This window comes from Plutella xylostella, chromosome 17 (genome assembly GCF_932276165.1).
Source record: "Plutella xylostella chromosome 17, ilPluXylo3.1, whole genome shotgun sequence".
NCBI lineage: Eukaryota > Metazoa > Arthropoda > Insecta > Lepidoptera > Plutellidae > Plutella > Plutella xylostella.
The window spans coordinates 10,658,103-10,673,301 of record NC_063997.1 but is presented as its reverse complement, the minus strand read 5'-3'; the positions used below and the strand labels follow the sequence as shown (position 1 = coordinate 10,673,301).

General features: G+C 37.1%; 1 protein-coding gene and 1 long non-coding RNA gene across 5 annotated transcripts in view; one reads left to right on the top strand and one right to left on the bottom strand.

Moving 5' to 3' along the window:
• LOC105393518 overlaps window positions 1-15,199 on the bottom strand; it is a 96,038-nt gene that overhangs the window by 25,154 nt on the left and 55,685 nt on the right. The window lies entirely within an intron of this gene.
• On the top strand, window positions 1,972-3,735 carry LOC125489757. Its single transcript, XR_007267220.1, has 2 exons — window positions 1,972-2,402; window positions 2,459-3,735. It is a non-coding gene; the product is annotated as an uncharacterized LOC125489757 (long non-coding RNA).

Here is a 15,199-nt window from a genome sequence, read left to right as displayed (position 1 = left end):
TCATCTACGATTTGCTGATGACATAGTTATTATGGCGGAAACGCTGGAGGAGTTAGGCGAAATGCTCACAGACCTCAATGATGCCTCTAAACAAGTTGGGCTGAAAATGAACATGGACAAGACAAAGGTCATGTCGAACGAACATGTTTCATCATCGCCCGTAACTGTAGGAGGTGTCACCATCGAAGTTGTCGATCAGTATCCCTACCTAGGACAAGTGATCCGATTAGGTAAATCCAACTTCGATAAAGAGGTAGCTCGTAGAATCCAACTCGGATGGGCAGCGTTCGGGAAATTACGACACATCTTCACTGAAAACATACCTCAGTGTCTGAAAACAAACGTTTTCAATCAGTGCGTGTTGCCAGTGATGACTTACGGAGCCGAGACGTGGTGCTTCACCAAAGGGCTTATCCACAAGCTCAGAGTTGCTCAACGTGCTATGGAAAGGGCTATGTTAGGCGTGTCCCTGCGAGATAGGATTCGTAATGAAGAAATCCGCAGGAGAACTAAAGTTACCGACATAGCCAAAAGGATTAGCACGCTGAAGTGGCAATGGGCTGGCCACGTAGCCCGCAGAGCCGACGACCGCTGGAGTAGAAAGGTTCTGGAGTGGAGACCCCGTGTCGGCAAACGGCGTGTCGGTCGCCCCCCAACCCGTTGGTCTGATGATCTGCGGAAGGTAGCGGGAAGCCGCTGGATGCAGATGGCGGGTGACCGTTTGGGGTGGCGATCGTTAGGAGAGGCCTATGTCCAACAGTGGACTACAGAAGGCTGAGAGAGAATACATATTTATAAGAGCAATTTAGAAAAAAACCGTTTGAACGTGGAACGAAGAACGAAGATAGAGATAAAGAATAGCGCCATTCAATGAACGAGCCAGTGATTCAATCAAAAAAGAGATTCAACCAGATGCCAGCGACATAGGTACACATGAGTATAAGTAATTTTGTTGTATAATTGAATGACACGTATATTACACAGTAGTGGGTGGTGGAATGGAGTGATAATCTCGCGGAGTGGCGGCAGGTTCGATTTCCGGCCGCTATTACTGGACTCCTACATGAAGATACGAGTTTGATGCGTCAAGATTATAGGGTTTTGTAATAAATTTGCACCGACACATCTTAGATTTTAGATAGTCCAATAGGAATTTAATTTTTAGATATCGTGATAGTGATTTCAAACGACGGTATAAAAAAAGTTGTGTTATAAGTTGTCGTATGTAAGTACGTGTACATATAATAATTATGTAAATTGTCTGGGGTACCTAGTTCAATAAAGTTCTGGCTTATCTTCTCATTACAATCACAATTACTACATAGCCCCCCTTGTATGAGCCACTCATACATGAGACTATTTGATGACAGCGCGTACATGCGCGCCCTCAATTAAGGAAGTCGTGACATCTTTGTAAATACACGATTATTACATTTACGATTATTATAAGTTTAAGCTTTAGTACATTATAGACCTTTATACGTATCGGTTATGTATTCATTCTGACACCCTGACATCCTGACATCTCTAATTGACAATAATCTTATACAGAGTGTGACATATTGCATACCGCTCTGTACATTGGTCCTTCGAGCCGGATCACACCGCTCTGGGCCCTGAGTGTAAAAAAACTCGCACTCAGGGCCCTGTACATTGGTCCTTCGAGCTATCGAGCTGGACCCCGCGAAACGTACGGCAAACGGGTTAAGTGTCATTTTTATCGGTTCCTGAGAGGTCCGCGCTGCAGTTCACACCGCAGACCAGCCGCTCGCCAGGTTGCAAGTGAACGCCAGGAGCTGCCACAATTCAAGTAAGATCTTTCCATTCTTACATTCCCTCATATTATGGAGAATTTGCTTAGTCGTTCAAAGGCGATTATGACAGCAATTACGCAAACTCGCGATAATTTAAAAAAAGGCTCTGCGTATAGAAAGACAGAGGCCTATTTGCAACATCGTATTGACACTATCAGCAACCTCTGGAGAGAGTTTGAAGATAATCATGTTAAATTAGAAACATCACCTGACAAGTCGCATGATTATTTCACTAAAAACATCTACTATACTACTAAAGTATTGTATGAGGAGTTTATGCAATGATTTCTACATTTGACACGTCTGACATTCTCAATATCATTGACATATCTTTTACAAGAAGATTGTAGAGCCTAGGAGAGGTTCCACTTGCAGTAACAGCACAAATTGCAGTGCAAATGACAAATTGACATATCTTTTACAAGAAGATTGTGGAGCCTAGGAGAGGTTCTACTTGACAAACTGACATATCTTTTACAAGAAGATTGTGGAGCCTAGGACAGGGTCCACTTGCAGGAACAGCACAAATTGCAGTGCAAATGACAAATTGACATATCTTTTACAAGAAGATTGTGGAGCCTAGGAGAGGTTCTACTTGACAAACTGACATATCTTTTACATTAAGATTGTGGAGCCTAGGAGAGGTTCCACTTGCAGGAACAGCACAAATTGCAGTGCAAATGACAAATTGACATACTATTTTTCTCGGCCGCCGACGGAGACCACCGGTGTAAGGGTGCAGTCTCCCACGGTTCCTGAGAGTTTCCAGACATTCTCAATAATCTCACCTGCAGGGAATTTGGGAAGCTGTCGTGCGCAGCATGAAGCGTCATCCGAAACAAGTATTGACATTAGAAGAGTTCTCGACACTTTTGACACATTGAGGCTTGCCTTAACTCGATGCTCCGTATGCACGTACCTCAGTACGTCGTTTTGACACCGGGAAACTTCCTAGTTTGAGTACCGGAATACCGTTACTTTTATCAACATGACAGAAAATGACATTGAAACCTGCATTAAACAGAATGACAACAAATTACTATGCCCCTTAAAAACCCTGTCTATAGCCTCAAAACACATGAGTCACTATGCGACATGCGTCTGATTATAAATACCTAATAACATTAAATACCTACTGTCGGTCTGAGACAAAGATATGCACAGACACATAGGTCAAGTTACACGCACGCGACTCTTGGTTGTTTACATGCGGCCAGGAATGCTACGTTCGCATTTTATGCCCAGCTGGAGTATCGACGAAACGCTTACAATGCATGAGAATCATTGCACTAGGTCAGGGCTGTGTTATGAAAATGAACATTGACACAATAAAACCTTATATTATATCATCCCCACTGAATATAAAGCAAAGATGCAAGAAGCGGCCGCGTACGCGAGAGGAGCCTCCGATCGAGATGACCCGGCGGAGGCCGGGAGTGAGTGAGTACAAGTGCAGTGTTGCTAATGAGGTAGTGCCCTGTCATATACAAGTAGCCTCACCAGTGAAGTGTTGTGACTCAAATCAATCTTTGAACAATCTAAATAAATCGACGTCCTCATTCATGATAGACCATACAGTGACATTTGATTAAGACATTTTGCATTAGATTTTGTAATTATTTATAGTTAGGAATGGAACTAACTTGCACTAAACTATTGTTACTGCACATTGACTAACGTGATGACATGTAAATATTTAAGACTAGACTTAACCTTGATTCAGTTAATTAGTTAACCTAGGTAGCTTTCGTTCTCTTGGGTGGCAGTATGTATGAGCCACTCATACATGAGACTATTTGATGACAGCGCGTACATGCGCGCCCTCAATTAAGGAAGTCGTGACATCTTTGTAAATACACGATTATTACATTTACGATTATTATAAGTTTAAGCTTTAGTACATTATAGACCTTTATACGTATCGGTTATGTATTCATTCTGACACCCTGACATCCTGACATCTCTAATTGACAATAATCTTATACAGAGTGTGAAATTGCATACCGCTCTGTACACCCCTAGTGTATCTTTCTTTCTTTCTAGTGTTTGTCACAACTGCAAATTTACAATAATATATCACAATCTACCTCTGTCTATGGTTCAGTCATAGATTAATACACTAATGTATTAGTCTATGGTTCAGTGTAGCGGCCGGGAGTCGAACCCGGGCCCGGTCGCGGCGCCGGCAGCGTCAGTCCGCTCTGTCGGGTCCCGCAAGCCCGATTCGATTACTTGTGCTGTTACAGCAGACTACACCAAATATAGAGGACTAGCTGTTCCCGCGCGCTTCGCTTCGCCTAAAAAGTTTTCCCGTGGGAATTCCGAGATAAAAAGTAGCCTATGTTCTTTCCCAGGGTCTGGACCGTATGTATACTAAATTTCATTCAAATCCGTTCTGTAGTTTTGGCGTGAAAGAGTAACAGACAGACAGACAGACACAGTTACTCTCGCATTTATAATATTAGTAAGGATGTTGTATGTAGTTTCTATTACCTATTTCTATACAGGGTGTTGCAAAAAGGGTATACTAAGCCGAAACCTACATGTGCAGCATGGTATATCTAAGCCTGAAACTGAAATCAGAATATGAAAATTCGCGAAAAAAAAATTAAATTTTCCATTGAAACTTTGTTGGTCACGTGAATTTTTACTATGGAAAATAAAAATAAAAATTCGCGAATTTCCAAATTCTGATTTCAGTTTCAGGCTTAGATATACCATGCTGCACATCTAGGTTTCGGCTTAGTATACCAATTTTGCAACACCCTGTATAGGTATAGATTAGGTATAAATTTTTATATATAGTGCGACAAACTTATCTGTTCCGGTGAGAGTGAACTAAATTGATCCATATCTCATTACTTACTATTGAATTGTATATTGTAAAAGATTAGGTGGGTTTATTAACACCGCAAGAGCGAATTAACAATACGAGCAAACTTAAAATCTTATAGAATGAAGAAATATTAGACATTTATGTGAACTCTCACCGGAACAGATAAGTTTGTGGCACTGTACCTAATTTTTTTTCCTTGTATACGTTATGTTTGTAATTGCCACATTTGAACGAAAAAGTCTAGGAACTAAAAAAATCCAAGTTATACGTCGCTAAGTTTGACGTATATAGTGTGCATCTTATAAAATAATATGGATCCCAGCTTATTTTGAACTTTAACCCCTCGAGTAAAGTGCGAAAACCATTTGAGTAGCCATGGGAGAATAAGGTGTAAACGTTCAATAAAAGTTATTATTATTATTTAATTCTTTATTGTGCAAATATTACAAACATAAGTTCACTGTATTCCCGCAGTACTCTGTATAGGTAATTCGAAGTGCAGAGCGTGCGTAACTTATTTATTTTATAAATTTACATTTTAGCTTCTGACTTAGGTCGTATTATACAGGGTGTTACAATACTGGTGTAGTAATAGTAAGGTATCTCTACTCCCCACGCTAAAAAGTTTCGTGACCAACAACCATTCCGAAGCGAAAACAAAATCGCGAGTTTTCCATTCTGCAAAGGTTGCTCAGAAATAGATGTATTTCTTTAGATCCATACTTTCTCGAACACCCTATATAATGCGCCTGCGCCGGGGCCGTAGTTTGGTAGCGGGAGTATTGCACCGGTGGCTGGATTTACGAGCAGCCAGCTTGGATGAACAAATACATAGATAAATTACCCTGTGCGGGTTTTGTACCGACGATGTCGCGTCTATGCGAAGTTACATGAAAACTGTAAAGGTAAAGTAAAGTAAAGTATTGTTTATTTGCATGAATATAAGTGTTACATAAGATGTTACATTAAAATGTCAATAAATTAAAAAAAAAATCACTATATTCTACCATGCAGGCATGCAAATATTATTTATCTAATTACAATTATGTCACTATCAGTATAAAATTAAGATCATCAAATATTATTAATTATATATTATATTATTTCTAGTCAAAATTGTCGTCTAGGAACTCTTGCAAACTATAGTAGCATTTGCCTATTAGTAATTTCCTTAATGTTAGTTTGTACAAATGTGTATTATCTATATTTCTAATGCATTTAGGTAGCTTATTATATATTTTCGGAGCCATACCAAATATGCTCTTGCTAAACAGGGTGGTTGAGCGGACCGGAGCACACAATTTAGTGTCTCTTTTACTTTTAAGTTTATTGAACAGGTTTAAATTAGACCTAACGAATACGGCAGTTTCAAAGATATAAAGTGATGGTAGGGTCAACACATTATATTTTTTAAAGTGTGGTTTCAGTTAGTTATTTTTTTGTTACCTACCTCTCTCTCTCTCTCTCTCAGCCTTCCGTAGTCCACTGTTGGACATAGGCCTCTCCTAACGATCGCCACCCCAAACGGTCACCCGCCATCTGCATCCAGCGGCTTCCCGCTACCTTCCGCAGATCATCAGACCAACGGGTTGGGGGGCGACCGACACGCCGTTTGCCGACACGGGGTCTCCACTCCAGAACCTTTCTACTCCAGCGGTCGTCGGCTCTGCGGGCTACGTGGCCAGCCCATTGCCATTTCAGCGTGCTAATCCTTTTGGCTATGTTACCTACCTAGTATCAAGCATCTGCAAGCGATTATTAATACAGGGTGTTGCAAAAAGGGTATACTAAGCCGAAACCTACATGTGCAGCATTATAATTATGTCTAAGCATGAAAATGAAATCAACAATCTGTATAATTATATCGATTATAATTATATTCGTTATAGGTAAGCTAAGGGGAACCTAAAAGAGTATTCCAACCGAAGCAAGCAAGTGAAGGCACAAACATAAAATGACCGCAAAAATCTGAACACGAAGAAGTTATGTAAGAATGTTATTATTATTCAAAACCTAAATATAACAAGTCAATGGTTAGAACTCGTTATAAATGAAAAACACGAGTTTATAGTGCACTATTACATAAATGAGAATGTTTTCGATATAAACAACTTATTATATGAGTACATAAAGGAGATTAGGACACCGGAAAGTATTACGGAAGTTGAGAATTTAAATATGATCTAGTTCTAATCACGTTCACATCTGTAACATACTTTATTATGTATTAACATATTAAAAAAATATTATGCAAAGACAAGGGCTTTTTGATAAAAATCTAGCTAACTAGTTGACTCCATCAAAAAATCTCCGTAGCAAACTTGTTCTAAGTGCCAATTTCTCCATAGTCGGTTAGAGCATAACCAGGTACAGTGCTCCAAAATTGATAATGCGCATAGAAATCTTTGACAGATCGGTTGTTTTCGATTATGTGACACATGATATTGACTCCTATTTCTTTCGAAAAAGGTGCAAAATGCATTTGTTTTTTTAAGGCTCTTACGATTTAATGATTCGGGTGTGAAGATCTGCATGTGCATTATTAATTTTTGACTAGTGGTTGACTTTTGACGCATCTGTCAAGAATTTTATATGGAGATGACGTATAATTGATGAACCAATCCCTCCGACTATGGAGAAATTGGCACTAAGCGTCCCAATGTCGAAGCTACATGGCTATACATAAATATGAAGGAAAAGGAGAGTTTGATTGTTTTGTTATAATGGAATTAAATCATGTGATCTACTGGTCAAACGGTCGGATACGAATATTATTGTTCAATTTTCCAAACAAAATTTTACCTGAACAGTCAATGTTTACATAATAAACCTATGAAATATCGGAAAAAAAGTTCATTAGCGAGGATATTGTTTCTTAACCTCTAGAAACGTTGATTAGTTAATCATGTGCTTATAAGTTTTTTTGGGACCTTTACTTTTACAGCCAGTATAACTAACACACGACACAATATACATCCTCTTTTTCCTTCGTATTTAGAGACCGTACCTAGTTCTAAAAATGGCAACAGTTATTGAAACCATTGGTCCAGTTAGTCTGCGTACACCCGCGGGCGGGAACGGTGCTTGACTGCTGCAGCCGACACTGTCGAAGATTGCTGCCTTGTGAGCCGAGATGACATGTTTGTGGTCGATACGCGGTATTTTACACTACCTGCATGTGTATAGAGATACATGTAGGTGTAAGGAATGTTTTAAACCGTTTCGAGAGTCAAATAGTTTGTTGGTAGCTCGAATAGGGGTCGATGCAAAAGTGGATCAGCTCTTATGTTAAGACATACTTTACAAGCTAGACCATGGCCCTGAAATATACACATATTATTTTAAAGTAAAATATACAGAGAAGCAGAAACAGAGCCCTTAGGTAAATTATGTACGGATTTCTCTTCACACTCATCATAATAAATGATTATCGAATGATGCTGAGATTTTCAAAGTTGCAATTCACGCCAGTACATCACGCCATCGATTCAAAAAACTATTTTCAATGGATTTGACTACGCTGTTATATTTGGCGAAAGTTAGGAGATGAGAAAAGTGAGAGTTTTCGAGTCGAGAGATGAGTGCAACGACAGAACTATTAGCAGCTGAATGTGAGTGATTTATAAATTGCCGCGATGACGGCACACGTTTCGAATAACTTATACACTCACGACTCTCACGAGCAATGAAAAAGATCCACTTATAAAAAGAGCCCACCTTCGGCCACCAGAAAACCTAAAATTTTACGATTTCATATATTGCAAAACCTGTAGTTGAGGTTCTGTATGAACTGTTCTGTATGATAGACCTGTATTTATTTATTTATTTATTTTATTTATTAGCGAAACAAACAGCAATGTACAAGGGAAAATTATCACAGAATAACTTACAACTATAAATTGCCAATTATATGCTTCGACTATACACCAAAAATATTAGCTTAAATTAGTAAATAGTTTAAAAATTCAAGATTACATAAAATTCATAATTAATACAAAGTTTAAAACATTACAAAATAAATAAAAATTACAAAAATTCATATAAAATTCAAAATTATTATAACACAATATTTAAAACATTACAAATATTAATATAAAATTCACAATTAGATACTTAATACAAAATTTTAAAACAAGAATTAATATAAAATTCGTTAAGTACCGTTAAAAATACAAAATATAAAACATTACAAAAATTCATGATCATTTAAAACATTATAAAATTAAAAATTAATGCAATAATAAAGAAAAAAAAGTTATAATATACCTACATACGCAAGCAAGTGTGAGTGTTGGTGTGCTGTGTATGTGTGTATGTGTGTATGAGTGTATGTGTGTATGTGTATTTGTATGTAGACTTTTGCATTACGACCTTAAACGTAATTTTGAAAAAACTGTTGCTGGTCTACTTTATAAACGATACTGCACCGACTTTCATCGATATCATCGACCGATGTACCCGGTATAAACTGATCCTTGCATCTTGATAATCCAGTTCTCCTGACAGGTCTTCTCAACATGGTCGGTGAGTTTACAAATAACTGAATTTACATTGAAGTTCGTACTGATTACACTGTGGTTTACAGAGGACAATTTGTTGTTTTATGTTATTAAAGAAAGTGGGTCGATCTCAATGTTTCGGTTTACTGGCTTAGTGATGTCGGTAATCATTGGGTTTTACTTTCTTTTATGATTTTGCATTATTTTCAAAAATTGCCCGAAAGAAACTGAAATTACTAAAAGTAATTCAAACTTAAATTAGAAGGTATTTTTTACTTACTTTCAATATAACTGTTTTATATAATGATTCCTTGTTGCTTGTAGGTAATTTTCATCATCTGAATTTATATTTCTCTGATCATTATCACCTAAGATCGGACATAACAAACATCCGAGACTGTCTAAGTTCAAACCGTCTAATGATTGCAAATTAGATGCAAGATGTATTCAATTAATTATACAAACAGTTGACATTTTTATCTACACCGGAAGGAATAGTTCTACCGAATAACATGTTTCAGTGAAAGTATTTTAAAAACATGATAGAGAATGAATCTAGTTCTATGAATATTTAATAGTCAGTTAATCATTTAGAATTTATTAAAATGATCTTATAACAGGTATGTCATATAATAGTCATATAATTAATGTTAGCTTTTAGCATTAAGTTCACCTTTTGTATACTTTTATATATTACATTTGTGCAATAGGTATAAGAAAACTAGACTCACGGGCAATGAAAAAGTTGCATTGAGAAAATTACCCCTAGACGGAAAAAAAACGAACTTAATGACACCTTCTGCAAAATTTAAGTAGGTACATTTAACGGCGCATCAGAATATCATCATGGCCTTGTACGTCTATGACAGACGATTTAGTTGATGTCTGGAACACGATCAGAATATAAGCAACTAAAAACGTAAACATTTCGTTCAAATATCCTATAAAATGTTTAAAAAATTGGGGCTATTTAGTGTCTGCATTTTGTAAGTGGGACTGTTTATTTGCCCGTATGTGTATTAATTTACTCATATACTACGGGCACCTGCCATTATTTACCAAATAAAGGTGCACCCTATAAACCAACATAACCCACATTTATACCAAGCAAGTCACAGTAATATCTCCCTCCATATATTTCCACAGCAGACTCCTATTATGTTAAAATAGGTAAACGGCTGGCATTCCCATATTTATGCCGCGCCACTCGCTGTGTATTAGAGGCACCCTCGTATCTTACGCAGAATATCTTTAACAAGGACAACAGAAGTAGAGATGGGGTAAAGCTTCGATAAATTTAACGAAAGTTACAATTTGTAGCTACTTTATGCTTGCGGTGATGGGCGCCTGCTGCAAAGCATGAGGTATACAATAAATAGAGTCCTGACGTCATCAAAATTTCATCAGGTCTTGTAAGTAAGCATCGGTTATCAATAGTAAAGTTATCATGTAAGTACCTACACCTATCAATTTAAAACCTAATCCTACAAAGAATTGATGCAAATGCGTTGGTTTTAGCGATAACACCGCATGTTGTATACTTTGTAGTAGCTGTTAGATTCCATCTTATCTTAGAGTGACTAGTTTGTATATTAAAGTACTTTGTTGTTCTAAGCAGCGGACCGGAGGGCATCTCATGCTACATTTTGTTTCCTATTGGCACGTTTGCACCGTTAATTAATAAGATAATTGTGTAACTTATCGATATTTATAAAATGGACAACACTAAGAGGTCAATATATTCAGAACAACAGTTGGAACAATGTTTAAAAACTCACACGCGTTACACAGAATACCACACACGAGAATTGTGTTTACTTTGATAAGTAAGTAGGTAGATAGGTAAATATATAACTACTTATTTATTTAATAAGGTTATATTTATAATATAAATTAACATTTAAATAATGAAGCCTAACCTAATTGTAAATAAAATTATGAAAACTGAACTATAAGTATAACTACTTTATATAAAAATCTGTAATTGAATAAAACCAGGGTATTATTATTTTTATTTTTGTGACTTACTAAGTATATGCGATACGATACATATAAAGTATGCTGTGTTCTGAGTAACTTCAAAATCTCTGGACAAAGGACTAAATAATGTTTTAGACAGTGATAGCATGATCTTTATAGAAAAGACTTCTGATATTGTGAACCAGGCTTTAAGGCTTTCATCTTCGATCATGCTTTCATAAATATTCCAGTGATCGCATAAAGTATAGAAGTGCAGCTACCAGGGCTGCAGTAAGGCGCTGCAGGTCTTCTTTATCATTTACGTTTATCAACGGCCGCGAGGTGCGGGGCAGTCACATCTGATAATAAATTATTAGAGCCAGACTGACCAGGACTGCAGACTTGGGTAGAGACCACCGGCGTAGAATTATTTATTGAAACCCACAGTAGGCACAGGCTCAGCTATTGACCTGGTGCAGAGTATGGGTCTTGGAAGTTGGAATATCGAATCAAATAATTAATGTAAAGAACTTTGTCAAATAACTCTGACAGATTTTTGAAAGCCACTGATTTAGTCGGCGCTCGGTTTGGTATCTAATAAGAATTCAGGAAAGTTATCGTTTATCAATAATTATTTAGCTTTATTGCACTTACATATTAACTATAGGTGTGTTTTCCACAATTTTTACTAAGAAATCAAACAAAATCCTTCATAAATATTTAAGAACATCTACACTCGCGAGCAATGACAAAGTTCCACTTGTCACTGTCATGTGTTATGTTACTGGAACTTTTTCATTCTCGCTATTGTAGTACCTACCTACCTACTAGAAACGAGAACAAACCCTCGGGGATTATGAATCATGACGCGTATCTGCAACTGTGCATAACTAACTACCATAGAACAAGCGGTATCATAGAAGTAACATGTAGGAAGACAGCTAAACACTATAGGTTTCAATTATTTCCCCATGTAATTAATTAATTCCTCTTATATAGGGCCTGTTTCACAATGTCTGCGTGATGGCTACGTGTGGGAAAAAAGACAGTGACAGCATGTCTTTTATGACTTTTATCCTACAGGTTGCCATTATTCAGACATTGTGAAACAAGCCCTTAGACAGAGACAGTGTGATTTTTATCACAGATTTTGCTTTAATCCAGTAATAGTAAAGCAGGCACAAAGAAGAGTTAAATTCCTATTTCTAACCACCTCCTTCATCTTATAACCAACTCAACTTATACTCTATGGCTATAACTCGCAGCCTTTACACAAATTGATTAATGGTTACATGGGTACAGAAGTGCCGGGTAACTAGTTACATTGCATCTCTGAATAGGAACGTTTCATTGTGATTGTGACTGCCCGTAAGAATACATTTCATTTATTTTCATTACTACTTGGAAAATGTATTCGAAAATATTTCCTGCTGTTTTTAATTTCGGCTATGAATAAGTACAAGAACATAACAAACTAAGCGGTACAAAGAGGCAGTCTTATTGCTTCGAGCAATCTGTACAAGACGGGTTCCCCTCATCTCGCCTAATCTTTATTGCCCAAAACTCGTTTCGCATAACTCGTAAGGTCTAAACTTTTTTGGTCAAATCATCACTTTGCCAAGTCTTACGTGGCATAAGGCTCGTTTCGCCTAAAACTCTTTTGGCACAATCTTGAAACTCGTAAGTCTCGTTTGCTCGAATTGTTCGTATAGGTATAATCTTGTTTCTCCTAATATTATGTTAATAAATAATATGTTAAGTATGCAAAATGTACAAATTGTGGTATTTTTCTCATACATCCCGTAAATCACTACATTGAATTATTAAAATATCGAAAGTTAATGACCATTATAATTATTACAGACGCCATTAAACCCCATGGGATCCCCCATCCAAGTTAAATCCCGAATATTATTACTTTATATAACCTACTATGTCATATCATTATTAAACTAATCAAGATTTGGCCATGTCATTTATTAGACTAAACAATATTATGCGAAATAACATTTTACTAAACGAGATTTATGCCATACAATTTTCGGCGAAACGAGACTTTGACCAAACGTTACTATGCAATACGAGATTAGGCAAATAAATATTATGCCAAAAAAGGTAGAACCGTACAAGACAATCTTTGTGTGGAAGGTTTAGATGTCCAGAGTGATGGGAGTGGCAGAGTACCAGATCGTTCGTTGATGAAAGCGGTCTACAGGTTTATTTGTAACTTATTTTATCGTGTTGAATGTTACTTAAAATGTATGTTTTTGATAAGACAGGATGCCGGCACATTACTTGTAGAGGGAAAAATCTGCGTTGCTAATCACAAAGCCGCCCAGTCGGTCAAGACTTAACGGGTTTACTCTATCTTACGAATTAAACTTCTGCGCAAGCCACGGCACTATCTCGTTGCATTAAACGTACCAAATGAATGAAGGCACTATTTCGTTAGTTTTTAGTCAAGCTAAAATAACCCTCCAGCCAAACTACTGTTGGTAAGTATCTTAACTGTGGTTGTATGGCTTCCTGACTAGCCCGTGAACCGATCGCCTATCAGACATAATGGGCCGGGAGTCGGCTGGCAATTTTAATGCTATATTAACACCTCCGAGATGCTATCAGGGACCGGACCGGTCCGACGCGGGAACAGGCACGGATTATCGCGAAAACTTTGTGTACAGGGTGCTTAATCATAGATTTTTTGGTATAAGCATGTTGCTTGATTTGTGCTCTAAAGTTGTGATTTAGGCAAGGCAAGGAATATAATATGTATAGTTGCTTCAGGAGTATTGTACCAAATAATTAAAAACCTGTGTATGTATTGTGTTAAGTAAATAAACAGTGTATCTATCTATCTAAAAGGGAGTACTACGAGTAGATTGTCTTTACTAGTATACCTCCTATAGTCTAGTATAGCTAAGTACTATGTTACATTCATGTTGAATGTGTTAATTCAAGTGAACCTGGAAAATAACTGATATGGATAAGTAATTTATTTTTACTCATATTTGTCAGGAAAGTTTAAAAGGACGAGAAACGAACCCTCCCTCTTCATCCACAAAGCTTTAAAGCCAACATAAAAAGCCATTTAAATTGTCAATGTACACTGAAAAAGGAGCAAAACTTTGACTTTGACTTTGACTTTGACTTTGAGTTGATGATCCATCTATGCTTAGCTCCCGCAGAACTAAAGTTAACGACACACGGCCCGGTTATCTTCAATCATCCATTCCGTATCGTGGACTTTGTTTTATGCTGGCGTTATTAGGCTGTTAACCTACAAAGTGGGCTCGGAAACTATTTGCAGACCGCTTACAATACATGGGAGAGAATCAAGTGAAGGAGCGTTAGTTTGCTGATTGCTGGAAATGGAATTAAAGAGTTCCTAACGTTTTATACAGGGTGTTGCAGAAAGGGTATACTAAGCCGAAACCTATTAAAAAATCGCGAAAAAAAATATATTTTCCATAGTAAAAAGTCACGTGACCAACTAAGTTTCTAAGACTCCCAAACAGCTGATCCGATTTTCGTTGTGTTTTCTTGTAGCTGTAGAATGACAATTCACTTCACGTGACTGATTTTCTTACGATGGGTTTATTGGAATTTTGTGTGATATCATTAAATGATAATGTATAAATGCAACTATGCACATATTATGTACCAAGTATGTATAATTACATGACACAGTTAAAACGTACTCTCTCAGTATGCATGTAACCTAAAGGATCATTTGCGTAGAAATAAAATATAATTCCTTTAGCCTGATCGCATCTGACATGCTTCGGCAATAATTCTTATAAGCTTCGTCATATTAAAATTATGGTCCTGGGGGTCACTCTATACGACGAAAAACTAAGTTTCGGAGCGCTGCTATGCTCGAGCCACTATACAGGGTGTTGCAAAATTGGTATTCTAAGCCGAAACCTACATGTGCAGCATGTTATATCTAAGCCCGGAAATTCGAGAAAAAAAAAATCCATAGTAAAAAGTCACGTGATCAACAAAGTTTCTAAGGAAAATAAAAAAAAAAAATTGCGAATTTTCAAATTCTGATTTCAGTTTCGGGCTTAGATATAACATGCTGCACATGT